The sequence below is a fragment of the Mus caroli genome, chromosome 11 (assembly GCF_900094665.2).
Source record: "Mus caroli chromosome 11, CAROLI_EIJ_v1.1, whole genome shotgun sequence".
In the NCBI taxonomy this organism is placed as follows: domain Eukaryota; kingdom Metazoa; phylum Chordata; class Mammalia; order Rodentia; family Muridae; genus Mus; species Mus caroli.
In genome coordinates, this window is record NC_034580.1 from 18472156 (window position 1) to 18489071 (window position 16916).

Sequence of the window (16916 nt, forward strand, 5' to 3'; positions counted from 1 at the left end):
ATGTCCCCTTTTAGAACTGACTGTAATTATGTTAGCGACTTAGCAAGTAACATGTGAGACCATGGGGTTCACTGCCATGCACCAATGAAACTCTCACGTCGTGTAAGGTAGCCACCCATTCTGTCTCTTAAGTGCTCTTTGAGGCTGGGACAGGCTTAGAGGCTAAAGCATAAACTGAGAAGAATCTATAGGGTGGGGTGAGCTGGGGTGGGGCTCATGTGTTTGAGTTAATCATTACCATGGTTGGCCAGAGAAGGGAACAACCTGGGCAAAGTTCTGGAGAAGCAGTGAACAGGAACTAGAAGGTCAAATGTTGGTGCATTTTAGAGGGAGGGTGGCCAGAGAGGAGCCAAGAAAACAGATTCTTCTTTGATTAAATCTATACATTTCTATGAATCATTTCCAAACTTTGAAAGGAATGGCCTATCAAACAGTTCATTCTAAAATGCAAATTATGTCTTGACCCTGTAGATTAATATCAGGAATACACAAAGAATATTCTAAGCTGGGCAGTGGTGGCACATGCCTTTAATCCCAGCACTTGGGAGGCAGAGGCAGGCAGATTTCTGAGTTCGAGGCCAGCCTGGTCTACAGCTTGAGTTCCAAGACAGCCAGGGCTACACAGAGAAACCCTGTGTCGGAAAAAAAAGAAAAAAAGAAAATTCGAAGCCATATGTTCTCCATAGAGAGATAATGCTTCAAGTAGTCAAATTTGGCTTTTGAAGGGGCTAAAAGACTCAAGGTGTATAGAAAGGGAAGCTGTACACATAGCACACAGCTACAATGTAGCATCTCTGAGTTGCTAAAACTAAATGGAGAGATGGCTCCACAATCAAGAGCACTTACTGCTCTTACAGTGGACCTGGGCTCAGTTCTCAGCACCCAATTGACAGCTTTGGCTTCAGGGGATCCAGAGCCCTCTTCTAGCTTCCAAGGATGTGCAGGCACACATGCTTGCTCACACACACACACACACACACACACACACACACACACACACATATATTTGTGTGTGGTGTGTGTGTATGTATGTACATATATATGTATATGGAGAGAGAGAGAGGGAGAGGGACAGAGGGGGAGAGGGGTAGAGAGGGAGAGAGAGGGGGAGAGAGAGAGAGAGAGGGAGAGAGAGAGAGAGAGAGAGAGAGAGAGAGAGAGAGAGAGAGAGGGAGAGAGAGAGAGAGAAACTAAATTGAGGAACAACTGAGAGAAAAAGACCTATTGGGGAGCGGGTTGTGTGGTACATACCTGTAATTCCAGCATGGAGTGGGAAGATTAGGAGTTCAAGACCAACCTCAGCTACATAATTATTTTAATGTCAGGTTATATTAGATCCTTTCTCAAAAATACCAGGGGGCAGGAGGGGAAGGAAAAGAAAAGAAGAAAAGGTTTATTAGAGAGGCAATAGTTTTTAAAAGATTTAAAACCACTGATCTGGGGAATCCTTACATATGTACATAATAAGCCACTTTCAAACCTCTTACCAGAATACACAAGATGGATTTCACATGCCAGGATGCACTGTTCCAAGAACGGAGAGAATGACTGAAGGGGTTAACACAAAGACAACAGTTAATAATAACGAAATATCACCCCCATCACTGAATTTAAAAATGACAATGAGATGGCTTCTACAGGGGATGGACAAACCATTTCTCATATTTAAAAAAGAAATTGAGATATAACAGCCAACTAGAATGTCTTAAAGACATGTGTTTACCTTTATACAAAGCATACACAGTCATTTAAGACAAGAACATAGCAAGACCAATAGGCCAGCTACTTCTTCCCTGCCCTCTTGACAAGCTCAGGGGCACCTGCAGCTGTGGGGAGGCCTCATTCTCCTGCTCCACAATAGACAGCCTTCTATTCTCCTTGTGTGCAATGAGCAGGGTCCACATTAATAGGGGCATCTTGTGCACAGCAACTGAATTCCAGAAGCCAAGCATTCCAAATGTCTCCATCAGGCCACTCTGCTGAAATAGTGTAGAATGAGTTGTTGAAATAGCATGTTTCTATTACTTCTAGAAGCTGAAGAGACAGAGATCAAGGTGCCAGTGGATTGTGTTTTAAAAGTCTTCTTCCAGCTTGCAGATCACTTCTTGTCGTGTCCTGGGTTGTCAGAAAGTGTAAGGAAGCCCCCAGAACCCTTTCTAAGGACACTGATAGTTAATCTTGATGGTTAGATTAACTGGATTGAGAACAGCATACAAAAGTAATAAAGCCCGTGTTGGAGTCTGTGAGAGAATTTACAGAGAGGATCTGGTCACCAGGGCTTCATCATAATAAATGGTTTGCTCTGCCAATGGTTTCAACCTTTCAACACACTATTGGGAAGTGGTAAGACTGTGGAATGAGGACCTTGTTTGGAGGAAGTGGGCTACTGTGGGTATACCTCCAGGAGCTGTATCTCATCCTGTCCTCTTCCTGTCTGTTCCTCCAGGCCCTCCTGCCACAATGGACTGAGCCCTCCAAAACTAAGTAAAACAGCCTTTGCTCCTGCCAGTTGTTGCTGTCAAGTCTTTGGTTGTTGTGAAAGAAGAGAAACCAATACAGACAACGATTCCATCCATGACTTCTCCCAGGCATCATAGACTCCACTGGGTACCATGGAAGACCTGGTTCTGGGGTCTCTGGGCTGCACTGAGGCCAGGGACGTCAGGTTCTCCTCTCGGACATCCCAGATGCTGCTGTGGGTGGGGACCCATGGGCAGAGGGTAGGAGAAGAGAGCTCTGGTGGGTTACCACCTGGACGAGAGTCTTTGGCTTGCTCAGGCAGGTGGCTTAGGTTGGTGGTGGCAGTGGCTGGAGTGCAGGGAGGCCTCCTGGCGGGAGGTTTGACACACAGCTCTTCGGAGGGAAACCTGCTCCATCGCTCCAGCACAGCGGGTCCTGATGAGAAGAGGCAGTCCATGGTTTTAAGGCATTTATTGTAGAAAGGCAGAGAGAGAAAGAGAAGAGGGAGGTAGAAGCCGGTCATGGCCATGTGGAGGGAGGAGGGGAGAGGCGGGAAGGGAAGGCGGAGAGAGGGGGAGGAAGGGAGGAAGTGTAAGAACACAATAAGAGGTAAGAGAGTGAGGAGGGGCAAGCAGCTCCTTTTATAGTGGGCTGTGCCATGCTGGCTGTTGGCAGGTAATGGTGGAGTCCAGACAAAATACCAGGAGCTTGGGCATTGGGATGTAGGAGGCTGTAGCTGTGGCAGGAGCCAGTGTCCCAGGAGGTGTGGCCAAACACCTACCGTCCCTTAAGAGGTTCTAGGCCTGTGCTCAACTGGGAACCAGGCTGTCTGTGCACAGCTCACTGCCCCACACAAGAGGGCATGTTTAGCTAATCCCAGTAGGAGTAATCTCTGACCCATAAGCATCCAAGAGGAGAAAGCTATGATAGACGTTTTCTGAAAACACTACCAACATCTGCACATGGACCAGAAGGCTTTGCCATTTTCTTGTGTTTCTGAGGTGACACTCCTTGGCATGACCAACTCACATCAATAACACACCTCCTCTCAGGCCTTCACGCACTCGGGGCTTCCTCTACCCTCTGACCCTATTGCTTGGGAAAAGGCCTTACCTCTCAGTACAGTCAGATTAGAGGCTGGGATTTCAGCATAGGGACTGGAATGGAGCGCATGCATTCAGAACTCAGTAATCTTCTGGGTCTCTGAATCCAATCTAATCTGCAATGGCCTTGCTTCCAAATGAGGTCACATTCCTAAGTACTGAGACTTGGGATGTCAACATACAATTATCTGGGCACAGAAGTCAGCTCCTGACAGGTAACCTAGCAACAGCTCACAGCATCAGTAGCAGGGACAGGAGAAAAGACCAAGGGAGGAAACTCAGCCATGATGGTGTCTGGGACACTGCCAACCTCACCCTTCCAGAGGTCATCAACAGAGAAAGAACATGCCCCACACCCACAATGAGCCCCCGGTGGTTGGTTGGTACACCTGTCTACTCTGCGGTACACCCCAAGACCCCTTTAGGTCTGAACACCTATACAGTCATCCACAGTGAAAATAGAAACAGAGGTATCTGTCCAACCTTGAGTCCCAGACCCCCAGTGAATTGCCAGCAAACAGGAAATAGCAGAACTATAGCCTTGAGTGGGAGGTGGACACCCGCTGTACAGTATGTGAGTCCATCATGGGAAGGCAGGTTTTGGGGTGCCACATAGACAGAAGAAACTCATGACAGAGCTGTTTGTCACATCCTGTGCACCAATGGTCTTCAGTGTGTGGGACACACTGTCCATATCATCTAGAGATCTTAGCAGTGTAAATTATTGACCCTACTCAGACCTACCAAAAAACCACGGTTGCTGACCCAGTGGACTTTGCAACAAGCTGGGTGATGGGGGCGAAGGGGTTCTTAATCATTGTATTTTTCTTTTGTGCAGCTCAAAACAACGCTACAATATTTAAAGTATACAATTTGGTTACCTTTACTATGTGTATAATATACCCCTGTGAAATCACCGCCATAGTCAAGATGATGCATATATGTTCATCATTCCTTGGGTTTCCCCTGTCCCCTCCCTCCTTCATCATCTGTCTCTCCTTCTCTCCCACACTCCAAGGGAACACTGGGAACATTGATTGAACACTATAGTGCAGTTTACAATTTTTATACTTTACAGTCTTCTACACGTGAGAATAATAAATCTCATGTTAGTGATATTTTTATAGCCAGTGTTCCATGATATAGACATAAATATTTGTTTTTAACCATTCCCATACCCTCGGATTATTTCCCACTAGAGGATATTAGAAATAAAGAGGCAGCAGGCAATTGTGCACAAGTCTTTGTTCATATGTTTCCACTTCTGTTTGCTAAACAGAAGCAGAGCCAGTGGTGAGTACAAGTTTATCTTTGAAAGAAACTGAAAACTCTGTTTCCTTTTTGGCTTTTTAAAAAATATTTCCTTTCTATTTCTATTTTAGGATCTGGAAAGATGACTCAGTAGTCAAAAGCCCTTGCTGCTCTTGCAGAAGACCCAGATTCAGTTCTCACAACTGCCTGTAAGTCCCGTTCCACGGGATTCAATGTCTCATCTGACCTTAGTGGGCTCCTGCATGAGACACATGATGCAAAAACATACTCTCGGGTATGTAGGGGAGATGTTCTGATGTTTTGACTTAATTGGGAATCTGTGCGTACTAACACTGAAGTTCATTGTCCCCAGTTGGTTTGGTCTATCAATAAAGATGCCAGCAGCCAATGGCTGGGCACTGGGTGGGACACTTAGAGTTGTGAGGGAATCGCCACACAGAGAGAATCGCCAGGACTCTAGGAGAAGAAGAGAATGAAGTCGATAAAGCCAGCCAGCCATGTGAGTTTTCAGGTAAGTGGCTACTGGCCACTTCCCCAATTGGGCCTGGAGTAGCAGGGGAAGGTTTAGGAGTACCCAGTCATTGAGTTAGCCAAGGCATTTTAAGATTAATTGGCATGTGTGTATGGTTTCCATTCGTGGATCTAAGATAGCTCCTAGGCAAGTGCATGCTTTTAATTCCCCAGGAGCTCAAAGCAGAGCAGCCAGAAAAATCAACACAACACAGGCATACACATATATACATACAATAAAGTTAATATCTTTTAAAAGCATTTGCTTGTTTCTATTTTATGTGTATGAGTGTTTTGCCTGCAAGTATGTATGTACATCATGTGTATGCAGTGCCCAAAGAGGTCACTGGATTCCCTAGAGCCCTGAGACAGTTGCGACCCACCATGTGGGTGCTGAGAACTGAACCTGGGTCTTCTGCAAGAGCGGCAAGTGCTTTTAACTCCTGAGACAACTCTTCAGTCTTGAGCCAAAGGCTTGGTTTTCCAAAGCCACTGTTCTGTGTTGCAGCCCTCCAATTCCTGTTCATGTCTTTGTCAGCGTCGGGATCATAGCCATTCTGATGGATATGCTGTGGAAAGTGTAGGCTTTATTTGTATATCCCTAATGCCTAAAACCCTAGTATCTTCTGTGCTCATTTGCCATCTGCACACCTTTTCTGGTAAGTTATCTGTTTGGACACGGGACCCCCTTTTGTTAAGCTACTTGTCTGATTGAGTTGTGAGCTGGCCGTGTATTCTAGATACAAGTCTTTCATCAGATATATGTTCTGCAAATACTTTCTCACAATGTTTGGCTTATCTTTTAATTTTTGCAGCAGTACTTGATGAAGTCCTGTTTACTGATGCTTTTTTTAAAGCTTATGATTATTGATCATACTTTAGAAACCTGTCAAGCCTAAGACTACTGAGATTTTTCCATTACCGTTTCTTCTAAAATATCATCCAGTTTAAATTATTATTATTATTATTAGTAGTAGTAGTAGTAGTAGTAGTATAATCCAGTAAGTTTGGTGGACCATGCCTGTAACTTCAGAGAGAGAAGTATCATGAGTTCAAGGCTAATCTGGTTAACATACACAACTAGAAAATTTACGAAGTTATAGACCTTATTTAAGTCTACCAGTTTGGGGAACAGGTATATAGTTCAACAGGTAAGGCACTTGCCAATAAGCATGACTACTTAAGTTCACACATATAATAAATAAATAAAATTTACCATGTTTCTTCTTAATGTACTTCTGCTCTGGAACCATTTGCCTCCAACTGTTGGGTCTCCTCCGTCTCCTATAGTCTATGGCAGTCCTGACACCTTCATTTTATATACACTGTGAGGTAAACAGCAAGATCTTTTTCAGTTTTGTTCTCTCATATGAATTGCCAGTTGTTCCAGCGCCCTTTGCTGAAAGAGTATCCTTTCTCTAGCAGAATGGCCTTGAATGTTCCACCAAATATCAGAGAGAGATATCCATCTCTCTTTACATCAGGGCAATAGTATCTTGATTTGTGTCATTGTATGGAAGTATGAAGTCAGGTCTGTTAGCCTCCAGCTTTGTTCCATATGTATATGTATATATGCTTTATTTGCATATCCCATATATATGTATATGTTTTATATATACAGTTGTATGTATATATATTATATGTGTTATATGTACCCTATACATTATAAATATTATACACACACACATATGCGTGCGTGCGTGTGTGTGTGTGTGTGTGTGTGTGTATAAAACCTTTTTTTTTTAGATGTAGCCACAGCAAATGCTGTAGGAGTTGGAAAGTTAAGAACTCTTTCTCTACATTGCCTCCCTTGCTTAAAATGGGACTGGAGAGCTGTTACTCTAAGTACACAAATATACACTACAAACATAATTGAGAACTTAGAAAAACCAAAAGCAAGTCAGTATGGTAACACATGCCTATAATCCCAGCATTTGAAAGGTGAAGACAGGCAGATCAAGAGTTCAAGGTCATTCTTGGCTACATAGCGAGTTTGAAGTCCTAAGTTACATGAAATGTCTAATCACAACACACAGGAGGTGAGACAAGTGGATTTCTGTGAGTTCAAGTCTAGCCTGGTCTGTACACTGAGTTCTGGAACATCCAGGACTATACTGTTAGACCCTGTCTCAAAATAAATAAATTAAAATAAAACAAAAACAAGCAACAATGCCTGAAAAAGTTGGGCACAGTGTTGTGCCACGCACTCTGGTCGAGTCAGCTTGACAGACGGAGAGTCAGAGAGTCAGAGAGTTTCATGGAAACTCACCTCCTGGAGTCTGGCATTCTCTTTAACCCATACATTAATATTCCTTTCCCGAGTTAGTCTGGTGTATGGATCCACGTGCTCTCTTTTAGTATTATCTTATTATAAGTGCCTTTTAAGATTGAATTCTGACATAGCTAAGTCTTCACCAGCGTTTCAAACGTCCTAGAAAGTCCTTGAGCAGACCATGGGCTTGGAATTCAGTAAGAATGTTGCCTATTCAGTGACATTCAGAATTGCCTCTGGTATTACACTATCACTTTGAATAAAAGCTAAGTCACTGCCCTACACAGGAATTTACCATCATCTAGGAATAAGGAAGTTTGAGACCTAAGGAGGAACCAGGATAGATACTTAGAACTATAGGTAGCTGAGTTACACCCATACACAAGTATTTACAATGGCCTAGGGGGAAGGTGGACTATACAATACTAGAGTAGGAACTATGGCAAGGGCACAAAGCCCTTGACCCTGGCTTCTAAGATTAAGTGAATCTTAGGTGGAGCTCCTTTTGATCCCAGTTGTTAACAATGAATTCTATCCCAGGTGGTTTCTGTTAGACCTTCTGTGTTTGTATTCCTCTATTTTGTGTAAGAATCCAGTAACGTCTTTGTACCTTGCTGGTGTGTCACCCAACTTCCCTATTTTCTTCTGTATAAAAAGTTTGATGCTCAATTTGACAAATTACATTCAGATTCTACACAACCTCTCCTGTGTGCATCTGTCTGTCATTCCATCCAACGCTTTGCCCACCTGCCCCAGAGACCCATTCCATGCAGACAAAGGGATCCAGAGGGTCTGTGGCAGTGTTGTATTGCCAGGATTTGGGAGACAGAGGCAGGAAGATCATCACAAGTTCAAGGCCAATATGTTTTACTCAGTGAGTCGTTACAAGGCAGCCAGAGCAACAGGTGAGACCCTGTCTCAAATAACTAAATAAGCAAAGAAATCCATAAGCATGAACCAAAATTTACAAAAGCTGATAAAACATAAAACAGTTGGGTAAAATAAGTGGATATATGATTCAATGTGCATTCAAAATGCAACATGATTCCTTTAAACTGATAAAAACTTTTAAATAAAAATAAGTTTCCTTTCATACTAGCAACTAGAAAAAAACATGGAATGAATGAACATTTTGGTCATATTCATTGTTAATTAGTGTCTTTAAAAGCCTATGCATGTAATCATAGAAAATGATTACATTGATTACTCATGTAAATATGAGCTTTTGTGCTTTCCTAGAAGAGCAGGGGGAGGTGAGAGAGGGAGGTGGAAATCTCTGTTTGGGCACTGCATGAAGTATGTAAGAAAACTTTACAACCCTGCATGTGCACTCCCATTGAGCTTAGTTACAGATATATTTGTTTATGTGTAGAAAATAACTCACAAGGTAATTGCATAAGCCTCATAGCAGATTTATAAAGATGACAGGATTTCAGGTGATTTTCTTTTTTTTAGCATTGTTTAATGTTTTATAATAAGCACTATTTTCTAACTAAAAGATAATAAAGATATCTTTAGTTTGAAAAGAAATGGAATCTAAGGAATGTTGCCATGATGATAAGGACACTTTTAAATCTAAGTTAGGAGCTGAGGATATTTTAAAACCAGGCTTAGTGGCAGAATCAGTGCCCATAAGGCCCAGGCTCAATTTCCAGCTCCAGACCTCCAAGCCATTGCTAAGTTATAAGAAATAGAAAATAAACACATGGAAAATAGACCATGTTCCTATTTATAATTTATAGTACATTTGCATATAAATATAATAAAAGACAAATTCCCCAAGCTATAAATAGCTTATTATATAACACTAGAGGACTTTTTGAAAACAAAATACTTCCTGTTAACATACTTACTTCCTTTTCCTGTTATGAAAATTACAGATTATAGTAGCTCAAATGAAAAATATGATGGCTTTATTTTCAATGAGGTGAAGAAGCTGCTAGAGTCCCCACCAGCACCCCAGAAACAAACCTGCTGGGTACCACAAGGTGGGAACTAGAAGCATCCAGAGTTACTAGCTGCTATCCTGGACCTAGGATAAGATCAGCCCAATACAGTCTGAAATTTAGATAATGGTGCTTCATCTTCATCTTCATCTAGATATTGTGGTGGCACAGGCTCACCCCCCCCCCCCCAGAGACTGAGAATCCTTTAGAGATCATCAGGCAATACAGGGTATCAGGGAAAGAGGGGCTTTCAAAATCAATTGCTTATCCCCCTCCCCAAAAGGGGGATGTAAGAAGGGGCTTCCAGAAGGGAGTATGAATCTAGGTCACGTTGGCTTTCTAGACACTGAAGAGTGTAGGGGGGTGATCCCCAAAGCAAAGGAAACAGCAGCAAGGATGTTTGGGACAATGGAGCTCATGAAAACTGAAGGAGATCACAGATTCTCTCCCATCTCACCTCCTTCTCCACACTGCACCTGTCAGGAGAGCCCATCGAAGGTAAGTAATAAGTCAAAAGATTCAGCTGGGATTGAAGCTTAGAAATGAAGACACACACACACACACACACACACACACCGATTAAAAATAATCAACCACAAAGAAGGAATTACCTACAGAAGAGATGTTCAAGATACTTACTGTGTTAATTTTCATACAACACTCTTGCTAGAAAATAATCCCAAAGACAAAAAATAAGAAATTATAGGTAAGTTCTCAGAGGGCAGAAAAAGGTGGAAAGAAAGCTAGGATAAAAACAGAAAAAACATCCATGTATGACTGGAGTCTACTGATTCTAGCTGAACACAGGATATAAATAACACTAACTCAGGACATGACCAGCAGACCAGGAAATCACACAGCAGGAAACAAACAACAGTCCCAGGACTCACTGAAGAATAGCCATGTGGGAGGGGAACTAAGGAATACTGTATGAGCATAGGAAGAAATGCCTTTCAGACCTGGAGAAACAGCTTAGTCAGGAACCCCACTACAGACAAGGCTGTACCAGAACCCAGAGACATCCCTCACTCAGGAGAACCAGACATAGTCACCCACTGGACAGTGCATAAGCAGAAACTAAAAACAATGCTGCTCTGCACATCTGGAAAGAAACCACCTAGATAAACCCTGTGGATGGAGAATCTGACCCTCAATTCAGAGACTTCTGTTAGAGACTGGACCTGACCTCCAGCTAAGATATGTCCCACAGGTGAGCAGCTTGGGAAGATAGGCTTAGGATGGTAGGTGGGAATGTAGAGTGTGAACCTTGTGTGATGACCTGCAGCATAATAAAATATAACTTTTGTTATACTAACTATGCATATTCTACCTCCTTGTGCAAGACAAATACAATAATTTAAAGAATAAACATGAGAGAGCTTTACTGAAATAAAGATGATTTGAATCTGCTAATCAAAAAATCATATTTATTCTAAGAAAATCTGCATAAGAAATTCAACAACGATGTATTCCTACTGAAGTCATGTAATGCCAAAGATAAGAAAAATGGCTCATATCACAGCAAACCTGGATGCTGAAAGTAGATCCAGACTGGAGCTTGTCTACAACCTTCAAAAGCCCAGTCCCAGTGATCATTTCCATCAGCCAAACCCTACCTCCTACAGGCTCTACATCTTCCAAAACAGGACAACCAGCCAGGAGGTAAGTGTTCAAAACATGAGCCCCAGGGGAACATTTCATGTCAAGTCACAATAGCTCGAAACAAAATAAATGTACTGTGTCTGTCATGGACCTAGAAGTATGAATCAAGGCCGTGCTCCCTTAGAAGACTCTGGAAAGGACTTTATGCCTCTCCTAACTCTCAGATGTGGGCTCAGATGTTGTTTGAGTGCATCAGAATACCTCCAGTTTTCAGAATGTTGTGTTTTATAAAAAGATAAAGGGGTGAGAGAATATGTTTGGTGGAAGTGCGGTAAGGTGTGGGGGGGCGAGGAGGTGCCTCCACAGGCCCTGCTGAGACATCCCTTCCCTATGAGGGACCATGAAATAGAGTTTATTCAGGGCATGGGGAGGGGAGTTGAAAGGGTAGTAGAGACAGAGAGAGAGAGATAGAGAGAGAGAGAGAGAGAGAGAGAGACAGAGACAGAGACAGAGACAGAGACAGAGACAGAGACAGAGACAGAGAGAAAGACAGACAGAGACAGAGAGAGAGACAGACAGAGACAGACAGAGACAGACAGAGAGAGAAAGAGGGGGGGAGGGAGAGGGAGAGAGGCTGGCCATTAGCATAGGGAGAGAGGTAGGAGGGGAGTAGGGAGAGGGGAAATGGGACAAGAGGACAGAGGGAGAGCAGGAAGCAAGAGAGAGAAGAGGGGGCAAGCAGCCCCTTTTATAGTGAGTCAGGCACACTCACTATATCTGTTGCCAGGTAACTGGGGTGGAGCCTAGACTAAATGCTAGCATTTCCTCATTTTGGTTTAATTAAACAGGAAAAATTAGAAAGGGGTGATGGTGGAGCAGGAATAGGGTCGTTGTGATCTCTAACTACTTCCTGCAGACTTGGGGTGATGTGATGTGTCTCTAGAAAACCTAAGAAGATGGGTATGGGGATGTTGGTCCAATTTTAAGAGAGTTGGCTGTTTGCTTACTGTTCAGAGTCTGTAAACCATCCGTGGATAGATCAGAAATAACAGGTCCATAGAACCGTCTGTGTCTGTGAGAGTCGATTAGAGCAGCTGGGGGTTGCTTCTCTGGAGTCTTGGGAGTAGTAAATGCCTGGACTTGACAAGATGCTGAAACACACACACACACACACACACACACACACACTAGGTAGAGAATAAGGTTAAAGTACATTTGGGAGAAAAATGTTTTTCTTAGGTGTACATTAGGAAGTTTAGGTGTGCATTTGAAAATACACTTGAAACCCTTAGGTCTTGGTGGGTGGGGGAGAGGTGAGTCCAATCCCAGGAACAGGAAGAGGAATCCCACCCTCTGGAATAGGTGGGAACTCTGGGCTATTGATTAGCAGATGTACTTATCTGGGTGGAGCCTATTTGGTCCATGAGAGGTAGATCTGAGTGGGTTTCCTGTAGCTTATAAGTTTACAAAAGCGATAACATGAGTTAACGACATGAACAGCCTTTAAGATGAGCCTTTCATAGAGCAGAAGGAACAAGAAGAGCTTTTTCCTTCTGTCTAGGAGACTGACTATACATAATGAGAAACAATTTTAAGTTTATAATTGAGAGGCAAGGGAGACTTGAAAGCCTGACCTTACGAATATAGTTGAACATGTATATAGCAAGAGAAAGACCTTAAGTCTATCGTTAAAGTACAATCAAATGAAACGTGTATTTGAGTATGATAGCTTATAGTGTAGATTCAGCACTAGAAACACTTTAAATTTAGTTAAAAGACAATCAAAGAAAACTTAAATTTTAATTTGTGACTGTACAGTTGGATCATATAATGAAATATTTTATGAGGGTTAGGCAAACTGGAATAATGAGAACTGGAATAGTGTTAGGACAGTGGCATAGCAAGAAAAGGAAATATGAAACATTTAGTTGCTGGAAACAGTTTAGGTAAGGGAGTAGCAGATTACATCTGTGAAAGCTTATATTTGAACTTGTGTGTCATTTATCATGAAGTCTGTAAGAAATCTGGCAGTCTTAGTTAACAAATTTATTAATAAGCAAATATAGTGGTGGATTACCTTAGGGTTAAGGCGCTAAGTCTATTTTCTTCCTGTCAAGCAGCTAAAGTTTCCTTAGCTATCAATGTAATCAGAAATCTGGGGAAGAGTAAATTATAATCTATGAGTCATGTATTAATTAAAAAATAACAGGGTTCATCTATAGTCCACTACCTAAACAGTTCCCAGGTCGCTGTGGTCTCCATGGCAATGTGGACAGAGTCAGTCCCAAGTTGTCAAGCCCAGAAGATGAAAAGCTTTTTCTCTGTGGAATAGATTCGTGTGAAATGAGAAATGACTCACCTTGACTTACACAATATGAGGCATTTGACTCTCAGTGTATCCAGTTTTGTCCACAGTGTAGACCAAGCCTGGGCAGGGCAATGGCAACATTTTTCAGTGGTTTTTATACCACAATCCAGGCAGTCTATTGTAGCTATCTCCATTATTTTCTGAGACCTTGGGGGTTAACCGTTAGGCTTTGCAAATCTCTGTCGTAAGTTTGAATACTGATATATTAGCAGACTTCTGACAAGTAGTATCTATTTGTCATATTTGAGTTAGACAATAGAGCACACTATAACTTAGTGGCAGTAGCAAAAATCATTATTTGTCAAGGCAGGATGGAACGGAAACCTTAATTGTTAAGTAACTTTGACAGGCTGTATTAGCAGAGAAAAACACATGAAGAGACACACATAGAGACAAAATTGTCTAGTGTACCCTTGGCTTAGAGTTAATGTGGACCAGAATGGAGAGAAACCAGAAAGCTGACAGCAGTGGCATGAGACCATGGCAACAGAAAGTGAGTATATCCATGTGCCACGAACTGAGCTAGTGGGGGGAGGGGATGTAAATTGTGGGAACAAGACAGGGGCATGGGAGTACCAAGTGGCACTGGCTCTGGGCTTCATACTATGGACAAGTAGTGCTGATCACCTCCTGGGGGCAGGGGGAAGAACTGAGAATGTAACAGAGAACATCAGACAAGGGGACTGGGGAGATGTCTGCTCTGGGAGACAGTGCACTGTGGAGACACCAGGCGCACCTGTGCAGTGGTAGCCAGGGGAGCTGGATGGTAGCAGCAGAGTTGCACAAGGAAGGGAGAGCAGGGGATAGAGACAGACACACACCAGGCCTTGTGGAACCAGCAGCAAGCAGGGTGGGGCTTCCTCCTAGCAGCCAGAAGCACCAGCCCAGTAACATAGCAACATAGCATTTCTGTCTCCTAGCAACTTCACCCAGGTGAAGACAGATCTCTGTCTCTAAACGCCAAACGTGTATGGTGGAGTACAGTGGGCGGGGGCTGAGAACTGAGGTGAGAGACACTGGACTTGAAAGTGTGCCCGCAGTAGTCCTGGGCAGGGCAGGGCCCCTGGCTTTGTTCACCACTACCACCACCTGCTGCCCTCTGCTGCAACAGATTCAAGGGGTCAGGGTGATGCTGTGGCGTGCACGGGTGCCCGGCCTGCTTCGGGTCATGGGCGAAGCTGGTGGCCTTGGAGTGCTGTGGCAGGATCAAGGAAAGGCAGTATGTGTGGCAAGCAAGCAGGGCAGGGTGATCATCGGCAAAGCTCATGCCCAGGCAGGGGTAGAGAGCTGAGGTGGAAGACACCAGAACAAAAACAAGGGAAGAACAGGGTAATAACTTTTTTTTTTTTTTTTTTTGCCCTGGTGTGATGCAGAACTTGTGCCCATGTCACAAAATATCTGGGCAGGGGCAGTATCAGCTGTGGGGGGTGGGCAGGGGGCAGAGTCCTTATATCCCCTTTTAATAGTATTATTTATAATAGGGCCCACTCGAATTACCTCATTTTAACTTGATTACCTCTTTAAAGATCTTATTTCCAAGTAAGACCTATTTTGAGAACAACACACTCTTTCTCTCCCCTCCGGAGAAAGATAAAATTCAATCCATAATTCTGAGATAACACAGATACACTGAGTCCAGAACACATCAGCAGGAAGCACAGTTAGAAAAGCAACAACAACAACAGAAAGCTGAGGTAAGGCTTAGGCATCAGCAGTGGAGCCTGGTCAGCACAGCGAGGCGTTGTGACAAAAGAAATGTGGAGAACAGCTTCACATTGAAGCTGAGTTTGAAAAAAATAGCAAATTAAACTTCCTAGTGGATTTTTTAAACTGTCACTGGTCTTAATTCTAGAATAATTCATCTTTAAAGAGCAATTATATCTTGATTTGAAGAGGCAACAGGTTTGATAATTCTAAGTTTTACTTTGATTTTTTTCTACTGTTCTATTCAAGTAAAAAAAATATTGTTTTTTCATGGAAAGCGACATGCAGAATATGATCCTAGTTTTGTAAACTTGTATTTCTCCTACCTATGGAGTCCTACGTCCTGCTTTAAACACTGACCAGGGTTACCTGGGGAAACAGGGACTTATAGGAGAGGGTTTTTCAACTTTGTTATACAATTCTGTATACTTGAACCCTTTTGTGAATATGTTGCTTTGAACACACCAAAAAAAAAAAAATCCATTCTCTCTCCCCCTCCCTCTCCCTCCCCCTCCCTCCCCTATCTATCTTCTCCCATTAGGAGGCACATCAGGTACTATAAGGGAGCCAGTCCAGGGGCTGGAGGCAGGGTTGGGGATGGATGCTGTGGCAACAAACAAAAGATGTCAGCATTGTCAAAAGGATGTTCTCACCAGGCTTCTATCCCACCATGTTGTGACAGAAGTGTGCTTTAACTACAGGTGTCACCTCATCCGTTCAATAACAGTTACACGTGACCCCTGAAGATCCACATAGTCTCCAAGGTCAGCAGAAAGAGGCAGAGTTGCTAACTTTTGAGAAATTTTAGTGTAAGCCAGACATGGTGAAACATACTGTCTTCCCAGCACCTAGGAGACTGAGGTTGAGACAGGAGGATCAGAATTTTAAGGTCTTCCTGCATTACATAGTGAGAGTATCCTGAGCTACATGAGATGCTAGAAAGAAAAGAAGATGGTGAGAAAAGGGGAAAGAAAAGGGGAGGAAAGAGGGAGAGGGAAGGGGAAAAGGGAAGGGGAAGGGAGGGAAAGAGAAGAGGGAGAAGGGAGAGGAGCAGAGGGGAGGAGAGAATAAGAGAGAGGAGGGAAGGAAGGGAAGGCGAGGAAAGGGGAGGGGAGGAGAGAGGGACAAGGAGGGGAGGGAATGGGGAGAGGGAAAGGGGAGAAGAAGGGAGGGGAGAGGAAGAAGGAAGGGAAAAGGAAGAGGAAGAAAGGGGAGAGGAGGAGGGGGGGGAGGAATGAAAGATGAAGGAATGGGAGGGAAGAGGGAGAGGAAAGGGGAGGAGGACAGGGAAGAAGAGGGAAGGGAAGAAGCACGTGGCTACATAATGGTTATAGTGTTCAAATTTTACAGTCCCTCTTTTCTTGTCTGTCTGTCCCAGGTAGTGGGCAGGAAATACATATATGATTACTTCTCTTCCTGTCATTTTGCCAGGAAGCAGGAGTTTTTGAGGCCAGCATGCAGACAGCTGGATTGCATGAAGCTGCGCACACTACAGAAGGATCTGGCTTTAGATCTCTACTTCCTGAAATCTGTTGCCGGGACTTCCCTTCAACCTTTGTAATCTCACATACAGGCCGTTCTGACAGGAGACATGGACCTGGGGTTAAAGGGATGAGCAGAGAAGCAATGCCAGGGAGGGCTGCCCAAGAACAGGTTCCTAACATGGGCAAGCCCTTCCT

The 16916-nt window shown here is 43.4% G+C and overlaps 1 long non-coding RNA gene across 1 annotated transcript; it reads right to left on the reverse strand.

Moving 5' to 3' along the window:
* Window positions 1–2648: 2648 nt before the first annotated feature.
* LOC115032567 lies at window positions 2649–10312 on the reverse strand. The gene is made up of 3 exons (XR_003838212.1): window positions 10203–10312; window positions 6562–6670; window positions 2649–2895 (listed from the first exon to the last, which is right to left on the reverse strand). It is a non-coding gene; the product is annotated as an uncharacterized LOC115032567 (long non-coding RNA).
* Between the last annotated feature and the right edge of the window lie 6604 nt (window positions 10313–16916).